Raw genomic sequence first — 23,655 nt, forward strand, 5'->3', positions numbered from 1 at the left:
CAAGGCCGAAGCCACGCGAGCCACGAGGAGGAATCTTACCGCAAACAGGAGTGTGGGACTCTCTCCCGGTCGCGTCGCTCTTTCTGGTTAATATATAAATATATATAAATATATAAATACCCACAACACACACAACTATCCCCCCCTTTTTTGTACTGTAGCAATTTTTGAAGACCTTCGATGTTCCTTTTTAAAAAGAAAAAATGTGTTCTCGGTTACAAAATCTCATTTCTTTTAACACGCTTAGTATGAACAGAACGCACTGGTGTTTCTACTTTGCAGACACGCCGGCACCCACGCACACGACACGTCCACGAGTGACCGTATTTGTCCTGGTCACCTGGGGTCCCCTTGCCAGCCACCCCGGGGTGGCCTCGACTCGAGCGAGAGACCCCTAAGGGGCACGTCCTGGTGACGGGCGCCAGATGAGGGTGTATTATTATCTTGGGCCAGAATTAAGAACGCCATGGTTTTATATACATACCTACCTACATATATATATAATCTATATGCACATAAATATGATCTTTTTTCGTTGAATTGTTTGCAGAAGCTACCTAACAGCCATGAGCACACGTGTGGCCGCTTTACAAAGGGGCCTGAGCGTCAGGTTGCGAAGGTGGGGGGTGGATTCTTGGCCATCTTTGTGTTATACAAGCAGAGACCGAATTAAAGAAATTTTCCAGTTCCAAATATTAAAGAAATATAACCTTGGAATGTGTGTGCGTGCATCAGGGCGGAACTCGGACACGCCTGCGGGCCCGTCCCTCGGGCCTGAGTGCCCGCTCCCCATGTGGGGCGGGAGCCAGGCTGCTGGGCTCTGCGCGTCCCTCCCCGCCGCTGGCACGCGAGGTGGCCCCAGAGTGACTGCGTCGCAGTGGAGATGCTGGCAGAGAGGTGGGTTTTCCTACCCCACAGCCTCTGGCTGGAAACGGGGTCTGAGACCGAGAATCCCCACCGTGCCCTGGAAAATACTCCTTCCCAGCTCCGCCCCCAAGGCGCCCTGGTGCCCCTGTAAGGGAGGGGATCCATCTGGGCCTCCCACTTTCCCATTAGGCAGAAGGCGTGTCCCCCCAGGGACCCCGGATTCTGTGTCCCTGGCCTGTCTCCTAGGAGTGATTTCATCACTAGACTGAGAAACACCACAGACCAGTTTAAAAGGTTAAAGGTCGTCAGGCAAGGTGTGAACCCCCCTCCCACTTATCGGCCGGCCCGGTCACCTGATTCTTCCACCCGCCTCCCCTCTGTAGCCCCTTGAAATGTACTCGAAGAGTTGGCTGTGGTGCCTCTTGAAATGCGGCGAGTAGAAGATGCCAGCGGAGGGACACGTCATTTTGGTCACACTGTCCCCTTAAGATCTGGACTGGTGGTACTGCCCCCAAAGCAGGAAAGATTTTGTGGTTTTGGTTCTGTCATCCCCCGCCCCCCCACCAAAGCTTCAGCACATTGAACAAGACACCGCCGACATCACGGCCGCATCCATCATCCCCAGGTTCACGACGCGCCTGCCCAGCGCCCCACGAGAATCCCTCTCTGACCAGCTGGCTCACCCATCACTTTGTCCTCTGGTCACCCTCCCGCTGAAGGGTGGTGCCAGGTGAGGGTCATCAGCATCCATCAGTGCCGCAGGAACAGGTGCTGTGAGAAGGAGGCAAGGGCAGGGGGCCGTCCTTCCACCCACAGCACAGCCTGGGATTCCTGGTGGGCACACAGGTCTGGGGTCACCTCTGACCCACTGCCACTCGGTCCCTTCCCCAACCCCAAGCTGCCCTCATGATGCCTCAGTTCCTTCCAGAGCTTCCAAAGGAAGCTTGAAATAACAACCCCCCTCCCCCCATCCACTCTCGGGGCAGGGCTGGGGGGCGAGTGACAACCACCGGACAAGCCACACCTGCATGGTCCCCAGGTGGACCTGGAGCTCTGTTCTGACCTCTGTCGAAACGGATCCACTTTGGGGTAGGCTGCCATTTCCTGATGACTGAGGAAGTGTAGGAAGAGGTATTTCCCTTATTTATTTATTTTTGATGGTTACCTGGAAACATCTGGAACCATCATCTCTTTATACAAAGAGACTACAATGAAAGTGAGCATGTTTACAGAATTCAGCTCCACCCACAGTAAAATCTATGAAATGATACCGCACAGGTCTTTCTGAACGGGCCCCATGTCCAAACATTGCATGTATGTACCTGTGTCTGGTGAGTTGGGCCAGGCCCCCCAACTGCAGCCTGGGGTGATGTCTTGGGCTGTCGGTGTTTCCTCTGCTCGGCTCCTTGCACCTCAGAGTCCACCAGCACCCCTGCTGTGCTGTGTTCCACTAAAAAGTTGTATCTGCTTAGGTCCCAAAATCCGGCTCTGGGTTCCCCCCAACCCCCCCGTTAGGGCTGCAGCCACAGCATATGGAAGTTCCCAGGCTAGGGGTCCAAACAGAGTTATAGCTGCTGGCTTACACCACAGCCACAACAATGCTGGATCTGAGCTGCGTCTGTGACCTACATACACCACAGCTCATGGCAACACTGGATCTTTAACCCACTGAGTGAGGTCAGGGATCAAACCCACATCTTCACGGATACTAGTCAGGTTCGTTAACCACTGAGCCACAACAAGAACTCCCCAGGGTCTGGTTCTTATATTTGCTTTAGCTCTTTTTTTCCTCCAGAAAGGTACTCAGAGGCAGGGTCCCATCGTTGGGTGAGGTCCTTCCAATGTGTGTCCTCCTCCACCTCATCCCTTCAGTGACTCTGAAACCCCACAGTCACCACTCCCCGGGACCACAGTCTCCTCTGGCCATGGCCGACCTGCAGACTCGGAAAACTTGAGAAACAACTGGCCTTGGCTTTCTGGAACGCTGCTGTGCAGTCAAGTCCGTTTCTGGGCTTCATCACTTCCACTCTATGTTCTTGAGGCCATTTTTATCTGGTTGGAATAATGAGTGTCACGGCTTTTGTTTTCAAGTGCTAAGGGCTGGGGGACGATGCCCCACAGGCAAGGCCAGGAACGCTTCCTGGTCACCTCCTACTGGTCGCAGAGTCCAGCAGTGCCCGAGGAGAGACCATCAAGGAAGCTGTGTTTCTCCATACTGTCTCCAGTCCTTCCCAACCCCGAGTGTGGGTGGACCTCTTGGGTTGCATTTGACTCCCATCATCGTGGTCAGAAACCCAGACCCATCAGCAAATCCCACCAACTCTCTGAATTTGACTGCTGTGAATTCAGTGATGACTACAGGGATCCTGTCCTCTTCAAACAGTCCTTCTTCTCACAGGTATGTTTCTCTTTCTCAGCCACATTTCAACAGAAGTCAGAACCTTCGGTACAGGTTTTGGTCTTCAGGAATATTGTGTGTGGTTGTACATGCCGTGTGTTAGATTGTGAAATGAACACAACAGCAAATTGACCTTTTCGCCTTCGGTGGACTCTGACTCTGCTGCCCGTGGAGATGTTGCATCTCTTCTGCTTCTCCTCCCAGATGGTCCAGGACCATCAGTAGCTCCAGGTGTTTGTCTTGAAACATAAGAAGAGGAACCAGGCATGAGGTTCAGGGCTGGGACCTGCAACACTTTTACGGTCAGGCTGCATCTTCCTGTGGCTTTTGTTTCAAGATGGCATCTGGACACACCTTTTCTTTGTCCATATTTTGACTCCATTTCCCTCTTTCACTGGGAAGATCTCAGCCCAAGTGAGTCTTGACATTCCACTGGGCTCCCTTTCCCTGAATCTTCCATGGAGCCATTGTACAGGTCACGACAGGGGGCGATGGTGAGTGTCCTGATTTCTAAGATTCTGGGGCGTTCTTGCTGCAGCCTGAGGGTTCTTTACGAAGACACCACTCACACATGCAATTAGGAAAGAAGTGGCTCCTCATCAGCTGATCATTGATCCACCTGCTTATTTACCAAAAACTTGTTGAACTTCTGCCACACCGATGACACAGTGAGGCACAGGATGGACACAGCCCTGCCCTCATGGGCTTTACTTTCTCCTCCAGGGGGAGGCAGACAACCAACACAGAAGCAAAGAAAATAATCTCAGAGAGAGGGACGAGTGATAGAAAGGTAACAGAGCAGAACGAGAAGAAAGAAAGAGAAGAGGGTTGTCCTGCTTCTTCTCTTACATCATCCCAGCTGAGACATCACTGCTTGCTTCCTGAAGGTTGCGCTGCAACTGAAGGGGGCAAGAAAGCCTTCCTCTTACTTTCTGGATAAAAGTGCCGTGTCAAGGAATAAGATGTCCCAGTCATTACAGACTCTTCCACCTGGTTTTCCACCAACCCCCTCAGTCCTCCTAGCAAGGGGTGATATTGCAGGAGAGGCAGAGAGGTGGGACCCCGATGGCAAACTCCGTCTTTTCCTGCAGGGCTGTCAACCCCTCCCCAGGTCCCGTCCCCACGCACTTCCCTGTGTTGTCAAGTCACCAAGAGGGCAACCAGGTCTCAAGGAGGACAAAGGGATTCAAGGACAGAGATGAAACTCACAGAACACCAGCCATCCCTCCTCATAAGAGGAGGCGGCTGCAAAATTCAACCTCAACACGGATCATACTCAGTAATGTCCTTCTCAAACAGCATCTGCTTTTAAGGGAGCAGTTACTCCAAAACATGCTGTGATTCACGTCCTTCTGGAGTGGTTTCTTTCGTGCAGTTTGTCAATTTGCTGCGCCATACTGTTTCCTGAGCATTTGTTTGTTTTCCAGTGTAAATAACACAGCCCACAGAAACCAGCCAAACTCTCACCATCTGAGAATCTTTGATTCCTCTTCCTGGCTCATGCTTCTTCACCTACCCTGAGCCCAGATTTGTGTTGCAGTTACACTCAGCATTATTCCTGGGATTTCCATCCAGATCTCAAATGACTGATTGACATTTTGAAATATACTTCATTCCAAAAAGTGGGGGCACAGTTGTGCCTGGTTTGGCATTTCTGGGTTTCAGGTTTGCATTTGAAGGCAAGAAATGGGGATAAACAGGGGTGTAGGCTACGAGTCCATCACCCCACTCATTAAACACACAAAGATTGAGCTTCTTGGGACCACAAATGATTCTAGAAAGAGCTCAGCCAGCCGGCTCACTATAACCAAATTCCAGAATTCAAACCAGTCACTGTGTGAGCACGCAAGTAGATTTAACTCTGGGCACCATCTCTTTATGCCAAAGGGACAGCTGTAGCATCTGCACTTATCAGAAGAGCAGCCCCACCAGCTCAGCCCACCTCCGGTGGCTAACACATAAACCCCCTCCATTCTGCTTCACTCTGAATGGGGAAGTTCCACACCTGGGCTGCACCAGGGAGAAAGCTGTACGCACGAGGGGGCCAAGGACATAAAGGGACAAGAAGCAGGAGGCAGACACTTGCATGGGCTCTTGGAGGTAGTGGCGTGTGAATGGCGGGGAGATGGGGGCGAGGGGCATGTGTCCACAGGTTCCCAGACACCAGGACAGGGACAGAACCACATGCCACACTTGTCAAAGCACAGCCCACACCCAGCCCAGCTGGTAAGGCGACCGAAGGGAATGGGCCACTGGGTGAGCCTGTGGGTCTGTGTTGGAGCTGGAATGCTAAAATAAATCCTTCTGGGAGCTCCTCTGCATTTCCCACTTGACGGATTCTGGGCTAAATCCTCCAAGAGTTACTGTGCATAGAACCAAGAGGGTAGTTTTGAATGAGCCCATAAATTGAAGTCATGCATGGAGCAGCCTCAGCTTAAGAGGCTGGTGTCAACTGGGCCAGCCCTGCCCTCTGGGACACAAAGGTTGATAAGCCCTCAGGATGGGGGGAATTTGAATGGCTAGCGAGGAGTCAGGAAATGTCAGCAGAGGTATAAATGGCCCTGCTTTCTCTCCCCTGTAGGTTGCAAGCAGAACACACATGTTCCGTGGAGAGTATAAATTAGATGGGTTCATATAATAAGCCACGAGCATGGCTTAGACATCCCCTGGGGCTGAATTAACTCTTGCCCGGATCTTGAATCTCACAGTAAAACATCCACGGAGGATTGTACAGCAGGAGTGGAGGCAGAGAGGGTCAGATCGCAGGAAATCCTCCTTTACAAAATTAATGAGTTTTGTCCTAGGGGGTCTCTCTCTTAAAATAGAATCCCGTGGAGAACCAGATGTTTATCAACCCCCGAATATTTGCAACACCCAGCAACTCCCCAGAGGCTTCGTTCTTAGGTGGACCCAGACGCGGCTGTCCATGTTGGTTAGGTTTTGTGGGATCTCTGAAATTCTGCAAGAAATTCGTTAGCGTTGATGTTTATAGCTTTGGGATCGGCGCACCGTCAGTGGAGCCAATCGCAGGGAATGTGGCAGGTTACTGCTTCCAGAGAAATGGGGAGACACCAGAACACTATGCAGACATAAGTTCTACTTTTGGCATCGTCATGGACCATGAAGACTTGTCGCAGCTAAAAGTCAAGGATGGGGGAGACTTTGAAGACCCCGCAGTACAATCGTCACATAGGAAACGACAAGAGCAAACACCACTGTCCCCACCTCGTGGACCACTGTCCCACCTCCCAGGAAAGCCAGGCCATCTTTCTCCACGTTTCAATCATGCCAAGCCAAAGAGACACATTCAAAGCCTTTGTGAGACCCCAACCCCAATTACCAGCCTTTGGGGGGATCTATTGGAGGAGAGAAGGGTTTGCTAAAAACTTGGGTCATTGGAATCCAAGTAACAGTAGAGCCCTGAGCCAATAGCATGGTTGCTGACAAGATTTTAGGTAACAGGGGCTGCTCTCAGAAAGAACTGTCTCCCTCTGCCTCCAGAGTCTGTTTGGGGCTGGTCACCCCATTCTCTTTTATTGCTCCTTATGAATATGGATTTCTAACATCGAGTGCTGCAGTTTCCCACGACTTAAGGTCTACAAGGCAAAAGGAGCTTTTTTTTTTCCCCCTTGATGGGACTTATGGCAAATAACATGAACTCACGTGAAAGTTCTGGAAAGGAGAGCCTTCCAAGGTGCTGTTAAGTATTTGTGCCCCTTCCACACACAAGCACAGCTGACCTCCCAGTCAAGGGCCTTACAGAGGGGCTGGGAGGCTGGTTTTGAAAATTCAGCAGGCATTACAGAGCCCACCTGTGGTCCCACAATGCTTGGTTCCAACTGCTGTGACCTAGAGACACATTTTGTTTTGTTTTTATTTGCTGTTCCTGTGCATTAGGGTTGCTTCCTCCAAGGTCAGAAGGGTGAAAGCATTCCATCAACAGACTGTAAATTGGATCCTTAAAGTTGATTTCCTGGCCCAAGAAGGCATGGGGTGGTTTGAGGGTTAGCAAAGGTTTCCAAGATGCTCATGTGTTCGGCTTTGCTGGAAAGGTGAGCACAGTCTGCAGCATTTGAGGGTCCCTGAGATGTCCCCCAGCCATGGGCCGAGGGGATGGGGGACCTTACAAAGGTCTGGAATGAAATGTTGAGATCTGGGGGAAATACTGTGATCAGATAACGGCTTTCTTAAAACCAGAGTTCAGGTTTTGTTGGTTTGGTTTTTGTGTTTTTCTGGCCATTCGAATCTTTCTTCCTCTCCACTTGCCTGGAGAAACGCGGCGGCAGGCGCTGGAGCCCACACACTGTTCCCCTTCGGTGAAAACTGTTCAGAGGAAAAGCAGAGCCATGATCCAGCCTCGCCTAACCTTTAATGACTTGGCTGATTAAGCGTCCTTAACTCGTGATTGATAAATGGATTGACAAGAGATTCATTGATCTTCTGTCTCTCTACACAGGTGCTATTGGACATGAGTTAAACCCTTGGACATGAGTTAAACCTAGAAAGTAGACATGGGAGCAAATGTGAGGCCACGTGTTGATTATGCTTTCAGAGTCTTTTACTTTTTTTTTTTTCCAGAAGGAATATGTGTTTCCCACAAAACATTTAGAAAATATTTAGAAGGGAACATCTGAAACCCTCTGAATATAGTTTAGCTCAGTGGAAACTCTTCATTAAGTGCTGAGCTGGTGAGGACAAGCCACAGGGATCTCTCCGTGGTCAGCGCAGTTGATGCACCTGACTCCAACATATATTTTATGTATATTTAGGGCCGTCCCTTTGGCGTATGGAAGTTCCTGGGCTCAGGGTTGAATCAGAGCTACAGCTGCAACCACAGCAACACCAGATCCGAGCCTCATCTGGGGCTTACCCTGTAGCTTGCTGAAACGCTGGATCCTTAACCCACTGAGTAAAGCCAGGGATCAAACCCACATCTTCATGGATACTAGTTGTGTTCTTAACCCCCCGAGCCTCAAGGGGAACTCCCTCCAATGTATGTTTTGTAAAAAGGAGGTCCAGTGAGCCTTCAACTGCATCTTTGCTCGTCTTGCTAGTCATTGACTAAATTCTTCAGGGATCATGAAGTCGTCTCTGTGATCCAGTGGAGAAGGTTGTCAGCCCTTCGGGGGATTTGTGTTCACGTCATCAAGCGTGGACTCTTGGGCACATCTGGGTTTGGGGAAGGACACGCAAAATACTCAAAGAAACCTCCGAAGTCTTGGCTAGATTTTTCGTGGCGAGCATCCACCAAGGGCCCAGGTCTGAGATCCATTTCCATTGCAAGGCTCCCAAGGTGTTTGAATCACACATGAATTCACCATGTCTAATCATATGCACATAAACAGGGTTCCATGCCTCCCTCCTCCTCCCCACCTCACCCGTGGCACTGGAAAACCCACAGACTGTGAACCTGAACTGCAGGACAAGAAGTGAGACAGTCGTGGCTGCGCGGGTCCATTTTCACAGGTTTTAAGTGGAATGTGCTAGGATTTTATTTTTCTCTCCCTCCCTCATGTAGAGTAAAATTGGGTCGATTTTGATGTTCTGAAATTATTTTCTGGTACAATAAACAGATCTCTGTTTATTTATACTTTTTACCTGGAGCACTTGTTATTGTTCCACAGAAAAGCAGATGCCTCTGTGCGGAAGTATTGGGCGCAGATCTGTCCCACACTTGTCCTTGTAGACGTATTTATATATCATCTTTCTGAAAGAGTTAAAGGATCATAGCTTACTGCTGTGTTTTCCTTTAAATGCATACCATACTCACGTCAGTAAACAGAAATGACATGATACGTTGGGGTGGAGGGTGGGGTGTGATTTCCATACAGGTGAACTTTTATTCCAGATTTTTTTAAGCTGTTTCTGTGTTTTGAAGCTATGTGATTTGGAAAACATTGTAAATGCAGCACTTATATCAACTTTGCTGTGTCTAATTAATACTCTGATGTCGCTATTAAAAATGAGAATAATATGAAGAAAAGAGAACGTGTGAGAGAGAAAAGAATCACCTTTGACTCAGGCCATGACCTCAACATGACTCTTTGGAAATGCGCTTTGCTTTTTTATTTTGTAAACACTATTATCTGAAACCCGTTCTAAGAACACGGGTGTTCCTCTCCATGTTACGGTTCACAGATCCCAACATTGCCTCCGTGAATCCCATTATTTCCAAACCAATTCTTTCCGAGTTCAGCCACGAAGAAAGAACACGTTCCCAGGACGCCAGGCTGGGTCTTGGCTTGTTTGTAGCTGAGTCTGTGCTGATGAGGAAGGTCCTGCAACACTGTCTCCAAGACCTCGGGGACTCATGAGGGCCAGCGGGGGGGGGGTGGTGGTGTGTGTGCACAGGGGGGGGAGGGTGCTTTTGCCCACAGACGGAGCCCAACTCACATCTGCTGATTCCCTGCAGAGGAAATCAGCCCCAGGGAGGTGGCTGGGGTGGGTGGGAAGAGACCCAAAGCCTGTATGAGTGTGTCCACCTGTGCTGGGGTCTGTCTGATTCCTAAGAGCCCCCTCACTGGAGATGGGGGTGCAGCACACACGGCACTTGTGGAGGCAGCAGACGCTTTGGGGCAGGCTAATTGAATGTGGCCCGGGCCCTGCCACCAGCCCAGCGGTTCTTAACTGGGGCAGTTTTACCCCCACGGGACATCTGGCAGTGCCCGGGGAATTTGTGGTTGTCACACTGGGGTGGGGGGGCTTCTGGCCTCCGGTGGGAAGCTGGGATGAGGCTAAACATCCCAGAACACACAGAACGGCCCCCAAACAAGTGTCAGGGGCAAATGTGGACTGCGCCCAGGTTGGAAAGCCTGCTGTCGCCTTCAGGGGACCTGGGTTGAACTCTGCTCTGGTGGTGGGCGGGGTTTCTCCCCCATGAGGTGAATTCAAAGGTGAAGCCCTTGCCTGGGTACCCAAGGTTTCCCGGCCCCCAGGCCAAGGCTGGGAAAGCAGGGGACCTAAGGCAGCCTTCGTTCCGGGAAAGTCACTCCACTCGGCTTAGCTCCCTCGGCCCCTGCTGACACCTTTCCACACGCCCGCTGGGGTCTCCCCTGTTGGGGGTTCCTCGACCCCACTGCCAGAGTCACCCACATCCTCAGCTGTCCCAAGACACCACAAGGGCCCCTGGCTTGTGAAGGGCCCCTAGCGCGGGGGGGTGGGGCTGACCTGGACCCAGAATCTCACCCCGCCAGCCCTCCCCGACCCAGAAATGTCTCCACAGCACGATTCACCTGCTGTACTTCCTGGCCCCTCTTTACGAGCATCCTCTGCTGAAGCCAATGACCAGCATCAGAAGGAACCGACAGGAGGGAGAGGGCAGAGAGCCGGGGTCCCAGGGATCAGGCAGCACGAAAGAGCTGACCTGCCCCTCAGGACCCCAACTGAAGATCTGCAGGGTTGGGGACAGGAGGTCTCAGCCCTCTTTTCTTAAGAGAAAACCATGGTCAAGGACACAGATGTGTCAGAGTTCCTGCTGTGGCTCAGCAGTAACGAACCCTGCTCATGTCCCTGAGGATGCCGGTTTGACCCTCCTTCTTGCTCAGTGGGTTAAGGATCTGGCGTTGCCCTGAGCTGTGCTGTGGGTCCCAGACAGAGCTCAGATCCCTCATTGCTGTAGCTGTGGTGCAGGCCGGCAGCTGCAGCTCCAATTGGCCCCCTAGCCTGGGAACTTCCATAAGCTGTGGGTGTGGCCCTAAAAAGCCAAAAAAAAAAACCCTCAAAAACCGGATGCAGATGTGTCAGTGGTTAGAAGCAAGGGCTAGAGGATTCCTCTCAAATCTGAGCATCCTTTCCTGCTAATCAGCTCCAGAGAGCAGGTGGTACCGTGCCCCCACCCCCACACCCCCTGCACCACCCACAGAGGATTCATACCTAATGCGGCATGGGACCTGCAGGGACAGACGAGCTTCCATTCCATCTCAGCTTGGAGAGGTGCCTTTGTCTTTCCTCATCACACACCGGGAGCCTCCATGTGGGTCTGAGGCTGGAGCTGGTAAATGGCTGCAGTGACGCCCCAGGGGTGGTAGAGGCCCCTCCTCCATCAGCAAGGTGCTTGATGCCCTGAGACATAGTGATGAATGGGGTACATAACCATCTTTAACAAGCAGGAAAAACAGTACCACTTTAGTCATTTAACTGATTTAAACAAATCAACAGCCTGCATGCCATTAAAATAAACTCAATTTGCTCACCAGCGAGAAGGGGAGATTAGGATTCGAGTATCCATTTGCTAGTGTGTCGAGCTCTCACCTTTGGACTGAGGCCAAGGCAATAACTACGGGGTTCCAGTATGGCTGAGTACATCTAGCAGAGCTGACCATGACATTGGGGTCCAAAGTTGCAAGCCCAGCAGAAAACTTTCGGCCTGGACAGTGGCTGGAGAGGCTTCCTCCGCCCTGAGCGTGGGCGGGACATGGTGGGTGACACAGGCTTCTCTTCAGTCACTGTCCCTCTGACTGTCAGGAGGGGGAAGATGCAGGGAAACAGGTTTGCAGGGAGCTGGGGGCCCGCATCATGTCCCTCAAGAGGAAGCCAGTTCAGCAGTCTGGTTTTCAAAGGCACACCTGTGTCCACCACAAAACCAGTTCAGAGAATGGCCCAGGCTGGGAAAGAGCTCAGGATTCTAGATCTTTCCTGGCTCCCCGTCCACAGGGAGGTGCTGTCTGGGGACTTTTTCTCTTGTCACAATGAGGGAAGGGGTGTTACTGGCATAGAGGCTGGGGATGCACCCTCTCCTCCAGGCAGGCCCAGGACAGCCCCCTGGGGGTCAGAGCAGACAATGACCCCACCCAAATGTCAACCATGCCCCCACGGAGTGACCCTGCCTTAGGGGAGTGAAGTTGACCTTTCTGCAGAGGGTAATTTCTGCTAGACGGGGCTGTGGCCATCCTGCACACCTGATCTGCCCCTGGGCAGCTCCCACAACTGCGCCCCGCCCTCCCACAGACACCAGTTCTGTCTGGAGACAAGTTTGCTTCCCAGCCAGGGAATGATGGTGTCCCCTTCCCCTGGCTTTTCCTTTTTACCCTGGGTTATTGGCTGAGGGAACAAAGTGCCTCAACCTGAGTGGCCTGGAACGAGTGAAATGCAGAGCCTCACAGTTCTGGAGGCTGAGTCCAGAATGAAGGTGCGGTAAGGGCCACATGCCCTTAGAAGCCTCCAGGGAAGAACACCCAGAGCCTCTGTCCTGGCTTCTGGAACTTCCTTGACCTAAGGCAGCATCGCCCCCATCCTCCTGTGGCCTTCCCCGTGTGTGTGTGTGTGTGTGTGTGTGTGTGTGTGTGTGTGTGTGTGTGTTTGTGTGTGTCTGTCTACATTCAAATGTCCCCTTATATAAGGACTCCAGTCCTGTTGGATAAGGTCCCCACCCTGCTCCAAGGTGACCCCCATCTTATAACTTCAGAGATCCTATTTCCAAATAAGACATTGTCCTGAGATCCTGGAGGTCAGTTAGAGCTTCAGTGTGTGATTGTGGGGGACACGACTCAGCCCAGGACCCTGTGGGATCAGAGTGAGGTGCTGTTGCTAGGACTGAAACTGGCCCCACTTTTCCATGTTCTGTGTCCACCCTAAAAACAGTGGGAGGGGGCAGGGAGGGTTCATGCAAAGGAAGGTTCAGATTTCTCCTCCCCCCACGGAAGCCAGGGGTCTGGTTGTGGGGGACAGAAGCGGTGAGGGCATCTCCTTTTCATTCCAAGGTAGCTGGGCTTCTAGAGGGAGGACCAGCTGGGTTTCAAAAAGAGAGGTGGCTTCCTCTGAAAGTGACTGTCCCCAGAATAGGGTTTTGTTTTGGTTTCAGGTTGCCTGATAAAGGTGAAGCAGCTGCCATGATTACGTGTTGTAATAAAACTTAGAAAAAATGGGAACTCTGAATACATAGCTCCCTGTGCAGAGAGCAGCTTCACAGGCAAAGATTTGCCTTTTTTTCCTTTTTTTTTTTTTCGTCTGTGAGTCCTTATTTCAACTTCCCTATTTCATCTTCCCTGAAGCTCCATGCTTCCCGCCTGGCTCTTGGGAGTTCATCCTATGGCATCTGTAATGACCCCAATAGGGGCTGCTGTTGTTGGTGAGAGAGGCTGTGGGCGACTTTGCCTTGATGTCTGGTGGGCTCTTTCCAGTGTTTCTCCCCAAACTCACCTTTGGCAGAAGGGTCTGAACTGGAAAGCATGCCTCTCCCCTCCAATCTGTCCACACCCAGTGCTTTGCACTCACACCCTCTTCTCTGTGGCTCTCTATGCATTTCCTAAACCTTCTGCTTTGAACCTGGCAGGAATGAGACAGCAGAATCTTCAGCCTTCATGGCTCTAGTTCTCCAGGCTTGCAGAGTCTCTGGAACTGAGGCTGAAGGTGCCAAAGCAAGAGGCAGGGCTGAGAAAGTGAAGGAGAGGCCACAAGGCAGGTCAAGTCTGTGGTTGTTCCAGCCTGGGGCTTGCATCTGGGCTCAAACCCCATCTCAGAAAATCCCTGGAGCTCTCCTTGGTGCTGAAAATGCTGGTTCTTCACTTGTCCTCTTTGGCTTGATAAGAACAAATGTGTAGACTTCCCTGCTGGTAGTTTTAGGGATGGTCATGCAGAGTGTGGTGGCTGAGGACACTTTCTACATGGCAATAACTTCCAGAAAACTACATGACAGGGACATTTTATCTTTTTTTTTTTTTTTTCGTCTTTTTTAGTGCTGCACCTGTGGCATATGGAGGTTCCCAGGCTAGGGGTCCAGTTGGAGCTGTGGCTGCTGGCCTATGCCAGAGCCACAGCAATGCGGGATCCAAGCCATGTCTTTGACCCATATCACAGCTCCCGACAACGCCAGATCCTTAATGCACTGAGCAAGGCCAGGGATCGAACCTGCAACCTCATGGTTCCTAGTTGGATTCGTTAACTGCTGAGCCATGATGACAGCGACATTAAAAAAAAAATTTATGACAATGAGCTTCAGACATGGGCTAGACCTTTCCAGGACTCCAAATCACCTCAGTGCATCTTATTGATACCATCAGGCTTCCTGGGGCTGCCATCACGGAGAGCAGTTGAGTAAGGAGAGCACCCAAGGGTTTAACCTGTCAAAGTCATGCATCCAGGTAGTTTAATCTATGACCTGGGTAATTTTGTATCCATTCTCCCCACGTTAGCAAGCCCCCCCCCCCATTTTGCTAGATTGCTATGAGTCATGGAGAAAAACTAATAATACTGAAGCGTTATCATGGGCATCTGGCTGACCTGGTCTTCCTGTGAGAAAAGAAATCATACCACAATCATTCCAAGAATGAGGCAGATGCCTGATTCTCTAGACAGAACCCTTTCTGAGTTTGAGACCAAGCATCCTGGAGAGTCAAATTTGGGGTATAGACATACCTCAGCCCAAGTCCCCCCCCCCTTTTTTTTTTTTTGGTCTTTTTAAGGTTACACCAATGGCATATGGAAGTTCCCAGGCTAGGGGTCAATTTGGAGCTACAGCTGCCAGCCTATACCACAGCCTCAGCAATGAGGGATCCGAGCCACATCTGCAACCTACACCACAGCTCAGGGCAACGCCAGATCCTTAACCCACTGAGCAGGGCCAGGGATTGAACATGCGTCCTCATGGAGACTAGTCTGGTTTGTTAGCTATGAGTCATGATGGGAGCTCACCTAAGTCCTTGTAGATGTGGTATCATTATGCAGATAGACAATGAGGTCCATTGAAAAGTACTGCTCATGTTGGGATTGAATTACTGCCTGAGTCAGGCTGGCAGTGGGCAGAGGGCTTGTGGGATGAAATTAGGGAGGAAGCTGTATTGCATTGTGGGAGTCTTGGGTGGGGTGCTCCCTGGGAGAAAGGGGCCCCTGTAAAAGAAATACAGCCCCGAGCTCGCAGTCCATCCTCTGTGATTTATCAGAGCTGAAGGGGCTTGTTCTAAAGGTTCCAATTGTTATTTTCAAAGAGCAAATGAACATCTCATTCGCGATCAGTGATACAAGGCAAGAGACTTAGAAGTAGGTAGCCTGGGGGAGAGGACACGCCGAGAGGTGGAGCTCTGCCTGCCCAGCATCCAGTTTAGGGCAGGCTCCAGGACCTATGCTGCAGGGATATCCATGGGTCCCGGTGGGTGGGAAGAGTCGGGCCTGGGGCTTTCCTTCGGAACATTAACAGGCAATAGGCTTGTCTCCTGCAGTCGTGTGGGGGTCACATGGCCAGGGGCCGAAGGGGCACCCGTCAGGGAAATGTGAGCCAGACCAGCCCAAGTCCGACCCCAGCCTTCCCTGTTGGGTCCCGCTGGCCGTCTTAGGGGTCTGGGTGCACCGCAACCTCCTCTTTCTGCCCATCCAGTCCCAGGGCAGAGGCTGCGCTTGCAAATCAGAACTTGTTCTCCTGCAAAGGGGGTCAGAGGAGATATCATTCCTGCCAATGGTCTGGGCTCTGCCGGACTCTCCAGCCACGCTTCTGCCAACCCCTGGCAGGACGTGCCTTTCAAAGCATCAGCGTCTTTCCAGGGCCAGCTGCTACTTCTGCACAATGTGGTCACCTGCAAGCACGTGGGCTGCAGGAACAGGCCGCAGATCACAGCCCCAAAGGGGTCGCCAGGCCTGTGCTGGTGGCTTCAGCACAGAGCCCTGGAGAGGCGGCTGAGAGAGGTTCACTCTAGCCCAGCTCCTGTGACTGTTTTTAACATTCCAGGACATAAATACTGATGAGCAATGTAATGGGGGTGAACCTGCACATGAGGAAGTCCAGGTCAGCTCCAGTTCTGGCAGAAAGGGCGGAGCAGAGGGTCTAGGGTGCAGTTGTTGCAGTTCAGTATGAGCAGGAGTTGGGATAGGGGCTATTCTGGTATGAGGTCCCCTCCACCAGAACCCAGGGACTGGAGCTCCTCCAGGCCCACGTCCTGTTTAGGCTTCTCTGTCTGGTTTCCCTCCCCAACCATCCCCAAAGCCCCCTTCTCTCCTTTGTAAGAAGATGCTTTTGTGAACATAAGTAGGAGGAGCCTTCATCCTGCCTTGGGTTCAGCCTTCCTCCTTCCCTGCTGAGCTTTACCAAGAAAGCACAATGTACCTGGCAGCACAATCTGCTGGAGGTGAGGTGGGAAAGAAGCTACGTTGGAGCCAGAGGGTGGGCAGCCCCCCCCAAGACCTTACCTCCCCCCTCCTTCCTGGCACCATCACAAGAGGGTACGAACCCCTCCCCACCACAGACCCAGTGCCATGCATGCCACTCGCATGGCTCATTACTCCTCACAGCCATCCCAGTTTTACTGATGAAGAAACTAAGGCAGAGAGAGGCTGAGTCATTTTCCCAAGGTCACACAGCCTGACTTGGACCAAGTGGTCCTACTCCAGGGCCTGCACATTTGCCATTCCACCAAGCCGCCTGCCAGGAAGACCACTCTAGAATGCCATCTGCTGGTGGCAGCTGAGTGGGTCTGGCACAGTGCTCTGGCCAAGGGGTCTTCTTTACCCAATATCCCTGAGGACCTGTAAGCTCTGGGAAGAAGACACGCATCAGGTGGGGAGGGAAACTGAGCCACATAAAGGAGGAAGGTCCAAGCAGCCTGTGCTTCATGCATATGAAAGTTACAGATGGTGGGAACTGGGAGAGCCGAGGGGGGCTCTGCAGGAGAAAAGATGTCACACCCCATCCACTGGCCCCTTTAGATCACTTGACACAGGCTTGCTGGCTGTGTAGTTGATACTATTTCTGGAAGACCCCCGGGTACCAGACTCATCCTTGACCAGGGAAGAGTCTCGGCTCTATAGTGGACAACTTCTACAGGAGCTTCCTAAGAGCTTCCATGGTGGTGCCAGGCCCCAAACAACCTGCCTAGTTGAACAGCCAGACCAGGGCCGTTGCTGCGCCCACCCCATGTCCATGTCACAACCCCTTTCCCCTCCAACTTTTTGTGCTGCGAGATGACCTCAGCATTTACACATGTGGCCGCTGTGGGCTGGAGAGGTATGAGGATGCAGGATGCAGTCAGGATGCCCACAGAGAGCATGCAGCCCATGTCCGCTTGCTGGCTGGAACAGACATTATGCCGGGGTGCCCCCTCTGACAGCACAGAACCCTACTCCCCCAGAGGCTGCCACCCCAGGCCAGGTCACTGAACCTGGAATTAACAACTCAAGGGATGAACTTGGAGAGAAGGAAGAAAAGCAGCTGGGGGATAAGTTCTCTTTTCTCCCCCAGTGCAGGGTCTCAGAGAGCGTGGGTCCACGTGGCCTCTGTGTTATAGAATATTACAGAATAAATCAATTGCATGTATTTTTCTCTTGATAAATAGCTGCGTGAAATTTGTTTCCTGAATATTTTTCTTCTCTTATACAATATGCTGACATCCTACAAGTATCTGTCCTACCCTTTTTATGTTGTGTTTTCTGCTCTGTACAATACTATCTAATGTAGGCAAAAATTGAATTTTTTGAAGGATACAGAGTGTTATGGGTTTTGGAGCTTGTGGATACAGATTTAGAAATCACTGTTTACAAATCAAATATTTACATCTTAAAAAGAAAGTTCCACCAGACTGAGCAAACCTGTTGTGTGCTCTGGGGAGGCTTCGGCCAGTGTGGACCCCCTGCCACCACCTTGAATTTGTCTTCCCCATTCTGAACTCACCTCCTCCCTGCTCTGTTGCATTCCTCAAGTGTCACTCCCTCCACTAAAGCTTTGGCACAGGAGTCCGCACCAAGCTCAGGTTCTAGGGAAACCAAAAGATGACAGAGCTGACTCTCAGAGGGAAAGCATGGCTCCTCATGCGGGGGACCATGGGAGGGTGTCCAGGGAATCACAGCTTGGTGGTGACATCAGGGAACCCGAAAGAGACTTGTCTGTTCCAGAGGTTTTGTCCAGGGAACAATTTCTGTGAGGCTGTAGAGACAGATCAAAGCTCTGAAGGATGGTCTCAGACATTCAGACCTCCTTCTGTGGACCCGTGGGGAACAGAGTCACTGGTCACAGGCTGAGTCATCTGGACAAGAGGCTCACATTCAGCCTAAATGGTTCTGGTTTTGAAAGCATCCCCAGAGAAGCAGGATCACTTTCTCAGGTGATGAGGCACCACTGGAGTTTTGACCTGAGGCATGACGTGAATGGTGTAGAGTTTGAGAAAAAAAGGGTGTGGGTTGGAAGGAAATAGGACCAGTGTCAAAGGTCAGAAAGGAGACATGAGTGCAGTCAGCCAAGAGATGAAGCCTTCAAAGCCAAGCTGAGGCCTGGGAAGAGCATTGAGGGAGGAAGAGAGCACAGAGCTGTCTCCATGACCACTGAGGGTGCCTACCAGGAAGCCAGATGTCCATGCTGGTATGTGTCCACACTCAAGGATGCTCCAGATACAAATCCCAAAGGTGGTAGTGTGGGCGGAAGTAGATGGTCTATGGTGTAGTCAGGGGGAAAGCAGACACCAGCCCTCCAGCCAGGACCAGAGTGTGCCATTCTCCTAGGCTGTCCCTCAAGGTGACCTGATGGTCCTACTTCTAGCCCACTGCCCCCTCTGATGCCCATCTCTTCCCAGAGAGAAGGTTCCAGAGAGACACATGTCAGTGAGTGAAGAAGGGACTTGGGGTGGCTTCTGATGAAGGAAGTCAGGGGGCCAGAGCAGAGTGTGGGGGCTGCCTGGTGCTGAGGAGGGAGAGGGGGTCACCCACACAGAAGTTCCACATCACTACGGAAACCAAGGATCCCCAGTGGTCTTCATTTTTCCTCAGTAATAGCTGAGAGCCCCCCTGCCTCCATCCGTGTCTGTTGTTCCTGCCAAGCCTTGCTGCCCTTCCCTCCATCCATGTCCATCCCCTATTTGTTGCTCTGCCTCTTCTTCTCATCACAAATCTGATCCTAAATATTTTCTTCTCAAAAGTCCCATTGGCCCAGATACCTTCACGGAGTTCCTGAATTGATCAGCTAACTGTGGTTGTGATTGTCCCCAGGGAAGGGCTGGGTTTCCATCTCATCTGCTCGCCCAGGGGGCAGACGCCCTTGGATTCATGTTTTACCTAGAAAAGAGCTCACCTTGGGACACCAACACCCAGGGGAAGGTTTATTTCATTCAATGGAAGACAGAAACTAATTCTCTTAAGAGAGTGTTCTATCTTCCCTTGATTGTAGGTTCTCACTTCTCAGTTGCAACCAAACTTTCTGGGCCAACTTTAATTATTGTTAGACCAGAGATTTATGGGTATTAACTGTCTTCTGTGTCCAGCAAGAGGCTGAAACCCACCACCAAAGGGGGATTTCTTTCTTCCCCTTTCATTAAGTTTTGAGCTCTGGCCAGTGATGGGTGTGAGAAGATCCAACATCACAGAAAGCATGCAAATCAAACCACTGGGTGCTGAGGGTCTTTATGGGGCACCTAGGAGAGACCTTGCAACCTAGCAAGCTTGCCCTTGTAACCTAGCAAACTTGTCCTTGTTTTACTCTTTATTGGCTGTGTTCCAGAAGCACAGACATGCATCCCACTGCACCCGCCTGCAGTCTGGGATGCTGGACTGAGCTCAGAAGGACAGGAAGGAGCATCTGCCCAACCAAGACCTTACAATGTCATCTTATGGGGGGACAATGGCCAAATCAGGGTTTTATCTTTGACTGCTATAGCCCTTCTGTTAGCATCTCATAAATTCCTTGTTCATTTCTGAGATAAGTTGGTGGGGCCATTCCTCTTGTTTCTGACACTTGGGTGAGATAAACTACAAGAGAGTAAAATGAAGGTGAATCCAAAGCCCAGAAATATCCTGCCAGTGGGAAGTTGCCCTTGTCTCTCAAAAGGCATCAGATTGGATGGGCTCCTCCCCACCTTCCCAGCCTTTTCATCCCCTTCTCATCCGTCTTATGCTTCAACCCCAGGGACCAAAGCACTGGTCCCCAGTATGACTTATGCTTTAGTTTTTTGCTCAGCCTAAATTGTCCTTCTCCCAAGAAAAGTATTTGGAACTCTCCAAGAACAACATGATCTCATTCCTCCTCCTCCAGAACACTCATGTCCAAAAGCCACATGATCAACAGCCCCATGCTCTGAACCGGGATTAGTCTGCCCCTACCCTGTGCTTCTACCATGTTGGGTCTGAAGTACAGTGCCTGTCACTGTGAGAGATGTACTAGAGAGAGTTGTAGAACAATAGGTGACATCTCCTAAGCACACACCTTGTCTACTCTTAGACCAGCATCTTCCCTGACTCTGGCCTCAATGGCCAGTGCAGGATGAAGTCTGTGGTCTGGTTGTCTATTGCTATAGAACAAGACACCACAAAGGTAGTGGCCTAAAATAAAAACTATCAATCATTTTACTATTTACCTCTAAATCTTCTAGGGGTTGATAGGGCTCATCTGGGCACTTCTCATGCCCAGGCTCTCCCCTCATTGCAGTCAGGGGTCATTGAAGCTAGAATCCTCTGAAGGTTCCATTACTCATGGGTCTGGAGCCTGAGCCTCAGACAGCTGTGACTCCTGCATCTTCTCCTTCTAAGTGATCTTCCTGTGAGTGCTAGTCTCCTCATCTCTAAAACAGTACTGATACAAATGTGGGTCTAGAAAGAGACCCAGAGACAGAGAAAACAAACTTATGGTTACCAAAGGGGAAGGGTGTGTGTGTGATACACTAGGAGTTTGAGGTTAACAAATACACACTGCTATATATAAAATAGATAATAAAACAAGACCTACTCTATGGCTCAAGAACTATACTCAATATTTTGTAATAACCTGTAAGGGAAAAGACTCTGAAAAAGAACACACACACACACAGCTGAATCAATTTGCTATACACCTGAAACTAACAGAACATTGTAAATCCACTACTCTTCAATAATAAAATAAATAAAATAGTCCTGATAGTATGAGCTATCTCAGGGGATTGTTTTCAAATTCAAATGAGTAGACAGACACTTGACAAATACCCAGCTGATATAGGGGCATTTGTATCATCATCAAGAAGACTTGGGAGCTGTGAGGAATCATTAGATGCCTAACAGTTATCACTGGAATGTAGGATAACAGGTCTACACAGATTCTGAGGCCAATAGATGGAAGTTGTGCAGAAGAATATTCTGGTGTGTTTTCTAACAGTAAAATGATTGAGAAATGGAACAGGCTGCCATGACAAAGAGTAAGTTCCCTGTTATTGAAAGGTTTCAACACACCGACCATTTCCTAGAGAGTGGCAAGTGGTGGGGCTACCACATGGATGATTAGACTGAGTTACTTCTAGGACTTTTCTAATTCTGATTTCTTGTAAGTGTCTGATTCTGTTATCTCCATAAATGGGACCAAGAACATATAATTTAAACATCATCCTTATTTCTTCATCTGGGTATATGCAACAATTATGTATTGAGAATCCCACAAGTGCCAGGTCCTGTGCGAAGCACTGATGATAAGGTGGTGATCGTGGCAGCATCATGAATACAGGTATGGTATGTGCGCCTCACCCTAGAATCCAGGGGAGGATAAACAGGTACAAAACCATGTGATAGGAGAAATGGTCTATTGAGAAAGTGACCCAAGCCACCAAACCCTCATCTGTGGATGAGTAAGGAAGGGAAGCTTTTCTGAAAGAAGGAATATTTAGTTTGAGGACTAAAGGATAAGTAGAAATTTGGAGATGAATTGTGGTTAGAGGTAAGAGGTGGAAAAGAAGAGCAGGCCAATAAAGGAAGAGTATGTGGGAAGCTTCAGGGATGAGAGAGAGCATGGGGCCTGGGATAAGTAAAGCTCTTTAGGTGCCCAGGGCACAGGATATGGAACAGACAGGATGTGACTGATGAGCCCTGTTGATCACTGAGAGGTATTCTTGTTCTTTGGGTGTATACGCTACCACCCAGCCTCCTCCCACAGTCTATCATTTAGAAAGCTATCATTTAGTTGATGAAGACCTGTCCCTGTCAGGTAGCAGCAGAAATAGAGAGAAGGGAATGGATTTAAAAGATCTTTGAGGAAAAATTGGCATGCCTTAAAACTGGAATTGATTTTAAAAAGGAGATGGATAATTATATGAATGTTTAAAGATGACCAAGATTTTGAGCTTCTCAGACACAGAGGGACTAGAAGGAAGAGCTGATGGGAAGTAAAAACAAAGAGTTCACCTTGGAACATGATGATTCAGAGATAATGGCAGGGCAGGATGTATTCAGGTAATTAGAGATGAGAGGCCAAGTACTGAGTGAAAGCCTGGGCTGGAATTATTGGCTCAAGAGTCACAGGAAGACACATCTCTGCTTCCACCAATCCAGAGAAAATGGTATCTGATTTATACTCCTGTCATAGGCAACCAAAAAACTGGCTGAAATATGGGAAACTATGGAGAACTGACAGTGTATGATTGTGATCTTAGTTATACTGCAGCATTATAGAGGGGGGACATGGGCAGACAACACCAGTCTCATTGAAGAGAAGAGAAGAGAGTTTGGGGATGCTGAGGCTGGAATTGATAGGAGTCCAACACTGGAGAGGTGAGAATCACGTTGATAAAACAGAGCACCATAAATCTACATAGAGGTTCTCAGGAGTCTTGCTAAATATGTAGCAAATAGGGTAAAACTTCATTAGTCTTAATAAAGAGCTACCAAGAAGCTTTAAACAATTCTTGAAATCCACACAGGACTTCCAGAGTTCTGAGTTCTGATCAGCTACAGCAGAGGGATTTTACATAACCTCTGTGACAATCTGGAGAGACCCCAGAGGGTTATGCCTCATTAGGAGGGCTAAACTGCTATAGACTAAAGTCTACTCTACATTTGCCCTAAAAGTAGTGAAAAACAAGTCTCAAAAAATCAAAGTGATTGACAAGTAACTTAACTGGATCCAGAATAAAACTCACAGTGTTCTAAAAGTTAACAAAATGCAAGCACTCAAAAATGTAATATTCAAAATGTCTAGCATCAAATAAAAATCACTAGATAGGTGAAAAAGCAGACTAAGTGACCAATTACAAAGGGAAAACTATGTAATAGAAACAGACCCAACCCAGAAATTACACAGATGGTGGCATTAACATCCAAAGTCTTTAAAACAGTAGTTATAAATATGCTCAAGGGCCTAACAGGAAAAATAAAAATAATAAGAAAAATAAAATCTATTAAAAAGCATCTAAATGCTTAAGAAGAAAGGATGTCTGAACTTAAAATACAGAAGTAGAAATTACCCAATTGAAACATAGATGGAAAAAAGGCTGAAAAAAAAATTAAACAAAGTGAAGGACAAAATCTAGCAGTTGAACATGTATAATTGGAGTCTCAGAAGGAGAGGAGGAAATGGGGCTCAAAAAATATTTGAAGAAATAATAGCTGAAATTTCCCCAATTTGATAGAACTATAAATCACAGATCCAAGAAGACTGGTGACTTCTAACAGGATAAACATAAAGAAGACCACAAAATGGCACATGATCACCCAATTCTTGAAAACTAGTGATGGAGCAAACCTTAATATCC

The sequence above is a fragment of the Sus scrofa genome, chromosome 6 (genome assembly GCF_054392235.1).
Source record: "Sus scrofa isolate SSC_HxYL_T2T_F1_AM1 chromosome 6, Sscrofa_HxYL_maternal_Yorkshire_Landrace_v2.0, whole genome shotgun sequence".
NCBI classification, from domain to species: domain Eukaryota; kingdom Metazoa; phylum Chordata; class Mammalia; order Artiodactyla; family Suidae; genus Sus; species Sus scrofa.